The following is a 7,459-nucleotide window of genomic DNA, read 5'->3' on the forward strand; positions in this document are numbered from 1 at the left end:
CACACACACACACATACACGAACATATAAATAAAACTTTAACAAGCATGCCATGGGCTTTCTATCTTAGTGCCCTAACACAGCCTGGCTGTGTATCACAGCTCCACTCCCCGGCACAGGGGTATGATGCGATCCTCAGCCAGCGCCCTCCTGTACGCTGGCTTCCACATAGCGGTTTAGTGAACACACTTGTGGTGTGGACACATGTGTAACCTTAGAGGCCATTCTGAATTACAGATCCCCAGAAGGGAAATAGTGGACCAGGTTTTGAACACTTCGAAATGAGGGTGCATTTCGAGTGGCCTTGGGAACATTTGCGTGGTTGGTTCAGAGCCAGCAGCACGTGGAACCCTCCAGATCTCCTTCACCGGAGAGGAGAGGCTCCCTTGTCTTTTTCAGCCCTTTGGGATGAGTGTCCTCCCGGTCTGATTTGCATGTCTCTCTTGAGAGGCCGGAAACAGCTTTTATTGGCTCTCACCCTCTTACACTGCTGTGAATTGCCTGTCTCTTTTCAGCCAGGCTCTTATCTTTTATTAGTTTACATTTCACTTTGTAAGGGTTTTTTTTTTTTTGTAACCACAGAGTTTTCCTTTAAGTAGACTATCTCTTTACTACTGGAGATTTGTCTTTTCCATCTCTGTCTCTAACTTCAGCTCTGGGGGATCCACACCCTCCATCGGCACCTGCCCTCATGTACATATAACTCTCCATACACATCCTTAAAAATAAAATAACAAATCTAAGTTAAAAAAGAAAGAAGGAAGGAAAGAAGGAAGGACGGACGGACAGCAGAAGCGTACTCTGCAGTGACTCTCATCCTGCAAACTGTGTGGCTTCTGCCAAGAAAGGGAAAGCTGGAAGCAAGGCCGAATCTCCAGCTCCAGCTGCCAGTCCTCAGAGGCTGCACAGACAGTGAAAGTGTCTGTAACTTGACACCCCTGACAGGTTGGATTCCTGAGTGCCTGCTGTTCCCAGGGAGGCTGGAGGCAGGCTAGCAGCCTGCCAGTTCTTAGATCCCATTTCCCTCTCATGGTATTGCTACCCTGAGACAGTTCCATGCAAAGCCACCAGAAGAATCCCTCCTTATGGCTGTGCGACCGCGACCGAGGCTCTGGAGGGGCAGAACTGAGGGCAGGCAGCACTTAAGAAGTGAGACTCCCCACGACAGTCTTGGAGATGCTGACCGTGCAGGAGGACTCAAGTCCCCGGTAGGGACCTTCTCCTCAGGTGTAGCTGCACATCTCCAAAGAGTCTGAGGTTCCCTTATCTAAAGTGTTTCTGATTTCAGAGTTCTCCAGATTTGAGAGCATTTGCACAGTTGACATCTCAGCATTTGAAATCCAAACTCCTTCACAATCTATGGGAGTACTGACATTCACAATCTGAAACTTTGGGGGGAAACTACCTTCCCATGCTCAGGCTTTAGAACATTCTGGACTTTGATGTTTGGATTATGAGTAATAATAATAACACTAACTGCTCTTCCAGAGGACCCAGCTTCAGTTCCCAGCACCCACATGGCAGCTCACAGCTGTCTGTAACTCCAGCTCCAGGGGATCTGACACCCTCACATGAATGCAGATAAAATAAAATTAAATAAATTAAAAAAGAATCTAATGGCCTTCCTCCACGCCTCCAGAATAAAGGAGTCATGAATTCCCCTGACCACAGATCCCCTTCTCTTCAAGCCCAGGACAGTCAGGAGTAGGAATGGGGCAGGGGATGTAAACTTCTTCCCAAGGACTTACTCTGTGAATTGGGAAAGATCTCATCAGTGATTTCTCCTCTGAGATGCTCAAATGTCAAAAGAGGTGATGTGATTTAAACTAATCTGAAACTTATTTAAAATAATATTAAAACTAATAGTTGGGGCTGGAGAGATGGCTCAGCAGGTAAGAATAGTGACTGCTCTTCCAGAGAATCCAGGTTCTGTTCCAAGAACCCACATGATGACACAGACATGCATGAAGGCAAAACGCCCATACACATAAAATAAAATACATCAAAAAAAAATCAACCCCAAACTAACATTTGTCAGGTGTGGTGGCTCACACTTTTAATCCACCCTTTAAGAGTCAGAAGCAGGTAGATCTCTATGAGTTCAGGGCCAGTCAGGGCTACATATGACCATTTCTCAAGGAAAAAGAAAAAAAATCAAAATAAACAAAAAGCTAGCATTTTTAGGCCAGCCATTTGGCTCAACAGGTAAAGGCACTTGCTACCAAGCCTGGCAACATGAGTTTGGTTCCTAGGGCTCACGTGATGGAAGGAGAGAACTGATTCCTGCAAGCTGTCTCCTGACCTCCATATATATGCAGTGGTACACACTCACACACATATACACAGGATAGATGGACAGACGGACGGACGGACAGATGGACTGTTGGATGGATGGATGGATGGATGGATGGATGGATGGATGGATGGATGGATGGACGGACCGGTAGATGGATGGACCAGTGGATGGATGGATGGACGGACGGACGGACGGACGGACGGATGGATGGATGGACCGGTGGATGGATGGATGGACTGGTGGATGGATGGACAGACAGACAGATGGACAGATGGATGGACTGGTGGATGGATGGATGGATGGACTGGTGGATGGATGGACAGACAGACAGACGGACGGACAGATGGACTGGTGGGTGGATGGATGGATGGATGGATGGATGGACGGACGGACTGGTGGATGGATGGACGGACAGACTGATGGACGGATGGATGGATGGAAACTAACATATCATTTCCACCACTGGAGGATCTTAAACAGTTTGACTGGAATATACTGCATGTAGACCAACTGGCCAATTCTCAGCGCCTGCTGGCCAGCATAGTTTGGTGCCCACAGGGCTGGTCCGCTTCAAGAATGTGAAGCTGTGTGTGCAGTAGGTAGTTTAGGAAATGGCCAGCCACGGGCCACCAGGCTGGTTTCTGTTGGAGAGACCCAAGCTGCAGAGCTGTGGTGACTCTGAGCTGCAGCTGAAGGGAGACCAGAGCTGTTGTAAAGCACACTGCAGAAAAATGGCATCCGACAGAGGCCTGCTGAGTCATTGTTGTAAATTCTCCAGAAGATCAAAAAAGCACAGGTGTGGGCCTGCACTGGCCTCTGTTCTTTTGTGACAAGTTATGGGTGTCATTTACGCCCCCTTTAGAAGCTCCGGGAGCCCCTGTCATTTCGCCACTGGCCTTTGTGCTGGCTCCCATTCAGAACTCGGGTCATCTGAATGAGCACAAGAGGCGCTGTCATTGTCCCTGTGGTTACCCATCAACCATTTATCGCCTTCACCCCGCTGCCTGTTTCCAAGGTTACCGCCACTGCTGTCAATGGAATCTGAGGCTGGGGGGGTGGGTGTCAGCAGCTACATGTGAAAGGTCATCTAGAGCAGGCGGTGGGGCAGCACCAGGCTTTGCTAGGTCCCTGGCCTGTCAGCCCAGCTTTTCAGAGACCACTCGGGTTGGAAGGTCCTGTGTGGACTGCTGGGAGAGATGGCTGTGCCTTGACTGTGAGCTGCAGGAGAAGGATGTTCAGGGGCCCAGGGTGATTATAAATACTCCTCATGCTGGAGAAGAGGGGGCATAGTTTGGGAAGGGTTTGTTGGTTGGTTGGTTTGCTTGCTTTAGGGATGTTGTTTTTAGGCAGTAGAGAGGTTTTAAGTCCTATATGTCTGTCTGAAGGATCCAGAGGGAGTTGGCTAAGCCAGCAGTTGCCAAGACTCTTGGCACCTGATGCTTGCAGCCTTAGAAGTGATGTCAGGGGATGTTGGGAGTGACCCAGAGTTAGTGGGAGTGGGGTGAGGGTGAGGATGGAGGCTCCTTTGATATTGGACATCAGTGGCTACCACCAGGCACCTGGCTCAGGGTTAAGGTGGATGGAGGTTTAGGCTGTGTTTTTCCATCTCGTGTGTTTCTTTATATTTTAACCAAGTGATTGTCCTTGGGACGAAGGCCTCTGTCTGTATGCCAAGGTTTCTTGAGGATGCATGTGTAACACTCCGCTTGCTGCTCTGTGGGTACATCATGTTTAGATTTGGATCAAGTCACTGAATTGTCTCCTGAAAATGCTTCGCTGACTAAATCCTTGTTGCTGTCAGCTAAGCGTATCCATGCGTACCCTCTCCAATTTGCTCCTACCTTGTGTGATGCCGAACAGTACCGGGCTTCCCCGCTTGCCTCTGCTTGTCTCAGGTGGGGCTGCTTTTCAGTCCTGTTTCCTCTGAGGCCAGCAGCCTTGCTTTTCCTTGGTGGTTTGTTTTAGAGGGTTAACTACTACTACTGAGTTGGGGGTGTCACCCTCTCCAGCTCCCTATGTTGGCACCACCCCGACCCCTTTCATTATGGAGTTAACTAGAAAAGTGACAGAAAGTGACACTCCAGATCTGTAAATCCTATGCGAAGCCCCCACCCCCACCTCTTCCTAAATGCCACTGTTATCACAGACTGCATTCCACAGCCACTGAAGACATCTCATGGAGGTGTTTGTTTCTAGCCCATAGTGCCAGGAAGCCTTAGCTGCTTTGGGGAGCCCCGGAACACATTTCCCCAGGCTTGCCGTGCCCTGCTCTGTTTCTCTCAGGCTGGTCCTATGGCTGCTTTCTGATAAGCACTTATAAAGGTCTGCTGGATTCAGAAAGCCACCCCACCTCCCCCACCGGGAACTTCTGGGAGAATAGCATTGGATTTAGAAATTTCTCTGGGTAGTGTGCTGAAGAGAGAATACCCAGCCTGAGACAGGCCCAGAACTTAAATGAGACTTTATTTGGAAAAGGGATCTTGGCAGATATATTTAAGCTGAAGATCTAGAGGGGGACGATCACCCCAGAGTAGAGTGGACCCTAAATCCAGTCCTCTTTGTTTTTTTGAGATAGGCTTTCTTTGTAGTTTTGGAGCCTGTCCTGGAACTAGCTCTTGTAGACCAGGCTGGACTCAAGCTCACAGAGATCCGCCTTCCTCTGCCTCTCGAGTGCTGGGATTAAAAGTGTGTGCCACCACTGCCTGGCCCAGTAGCCTCTTAAAGATGGCCCAGTAGTCTCTTGAAGAGATAGGTAGGGACAGAGCTCAGTAGTGGAGCACCTGCCCTGCATGCCTGAGGTCCTGTATCTGTCCCTGCCCTGGGAAGCAGGGGGAGAGGTCGGGGGAAGAGTCAGAAATAGAAGAGAGAAGCTGTGTGAAGATGGGCTGAGATTAGGAATTCCGGGGACTGTTGACTCCCACCAGAGACGACGAAGCTTGGATGGGCTCTCGCTCAGAGTCTATGAAAGAAGTCTTCCCATAGCTTGAGCTCAGACTTGTCAGCCTCCACAACTGCTAGCAGGACTTTCTGTTCTAATCTGCCAAGTCTCTGGGAATTTGTTACAGTGGCTATAAGAAACTGATACGCCCTAGGGACAGATGAGCTCTTTCCTGAAATACCTTTTCTGTGTAAAAACATGGTGTGTATCTTCTTTGTGTTCTTTTTTTTCAAACATTGATTTGTTTGTTTAGTGCGTGCATGCGTGTGTGTGTGTGTGTGTGTGTGTGTGTGTGTGTGTGTGTGTATGCGTATTGTAGGTGCCACAGTACACATCTGGAAGTCAGAACACAACTGGCAGGGGTTGGTTCTCTACTGTGTGGGGTCCAGGCATCAGACTTGGGTTATCAGGATTGGCTGAGCCACCTCACTGGCTTGCTCTTTCTGGATGAGACCATACTGTATAGCACCAGATCAGGTTGTCCTCAAACTCAGAGATTTGCCTGTATTTGCCTCCTAAGTGCTGGATTAAAAGTGTTGAATTCCAAACCCAGTTTGTAGCCTTTTTAAGAAAGGATATTATTATTATTATTTATTTTATGTGTGTCTGTATGTGCCCCAGTTGCATGCCGTTCCTGAGGAGGCCAGGAGAAGGTGTCAGATTCCCTGGAACTAGGGTTATGGATGCTTGTGAGTCACCGTGTTGATGCTGGGAACTGAACCCAGATCTTCTGGAAGAGCAGCCAGGGCTCTTTACTGCAGAGCTGCCTTTCCAGCCTTTGGCCTTATTGTTGTCTTTTGTACACTTTATTAAAACCAATCTTATTTACCATTCTGGGCTTATTTCTAGGAAATCTATAGCTTTCATTGCTGTCATATAAAAGACTCTTGGCCGGGCGGTGGTGGTGCACGCTTTTAATCCCAGTGCTCAGGTGACAGAGGCAGGTGAATCTCTGTGAGTTTGAGTTCAGCCTGGTCTAAAAGAGCTAGTTCCAGGACAGCCAGAGCTACATAAAGAGACTCTTATCTTTAAAAAAAAAAAAGAATAAAAAGAATAAAAACAAAAATTAAAAAGACTTTTCTTTTCTTTTTTTTAAATCAACATTTTCCAGCTGCTCTTTTGGGGTTAGAAACCACTGTCGCTTTCACTGGTGGTTTTATACTCAGCCTTCCCACCAGGCTCTTATTAATTATGATGATTTCCCCAATTGATTTATTCATGGCAGCCACCAAATCAACTCTAAATGTTGTAAGTTTTATTCCTTTTTTTCAGTTATTCTCTTTTGCTTTCTTTTCTTATTTTGTGGTCAAGTGTTTTATTTTTTACCTCTTAGGTCACATACAGCCCACACTCATTTGCTTACAAGCAGGGGTCAGATCCCCTGACAAAAAGTCCAAGAGTCCAGACTTGCTCCCCCCTCCCCTGCACCCACTTCCTTTGAGACAGGGTCTCACTATGTAGCTCAGGTTGGCCTAGAACTCCAGACCCTTCTGCCATAGCCTTCCTAGTGCTGGGATCATAGGCATGTGCTGTGAAAGCCTTGGACCGCCAGCCCCCAAATCATGACATGGAGACATTATTAATTATGAATGCTCGACCTTAGCTTAGGCTTGTTCTAACTAGCTATTTTTAAATTAACCCATTTCTATTAATCTATGTGCTGTCCCAAGGCTCACTTTCTTCACTTCTTCTACATACTGTTCATCCTGCTTTCCTGGTTCCTCTGTGTCTGACTGGTCCCTCTCCTCTCTGCCCACCAGCCCCACCTATCCCTCCTCTGCTTAGCTAATGGCTATTCACACACACACCCCCCCCCCCAATGCAAGACAGAGTTTCTAACAGCCATGATGGTCCTAGGACTTGCTCTGTAGACCAGGCTGGCCTGGAACCCACAGAGATCTGCCTGCCTCTGCTTCCAACTGCTGGGATTAAAGGTGTGCGCTGCCATCACCCAGCGGCCATTCAGCTTTTTATTAGAACAGATTAGGCAGATAAGGTAATACAGCAACACATCTTCACATAGCTAAACAAATGCAACACAAACAAATGCAACACAGCTTTATGTAGTTAAACAAATATTCTATTCCACAGCACAGCCCAAGAGCTAACTCCTGCCCAGAGACTCTGCTGACAATAGTTGTCAGGAATGAGTAAGATCATTTCTGATACCTTGTGAAAAATTATTTTCTTAGTCAATATTTTTTTAGTTTACCAGACTTTTTTTTT

The 7,459-nt window shown here is 47.5% G+C and overlaps 1 protein-coding gene across 1 annotated transcript in view; it reads left to right on the forward strand.

Moving 5' to 3' along the window:
• Celsr1 (cadherin EGF LAG seven-pass G-type receptor 1) overlaps positions 1–7,459 on the forward strand; it is a 137,372-nt gene that overhangs the window by 24,095 nt on the left and 105,818 nt on the right. The gene's annotated exons all lie outside the window — the stretch shown is intronic.

The sequence above is a fragment of the Microtus ochrogaster genome, chromosome 15 (assembly GCF_000317375.1).
Source record: "Microtus ochrogaster isolate Prairie Vole_2 chromosome 15, MicOch1.0, whole genome shotgun sequence".
Classification (NCBI taxonomy): domain Eukaryota; kingdom Metazoa; phylum Chordata; class Mammalia; order Rodentia; family Cricetidae; genus Microtus; species Microtus ochrogaster.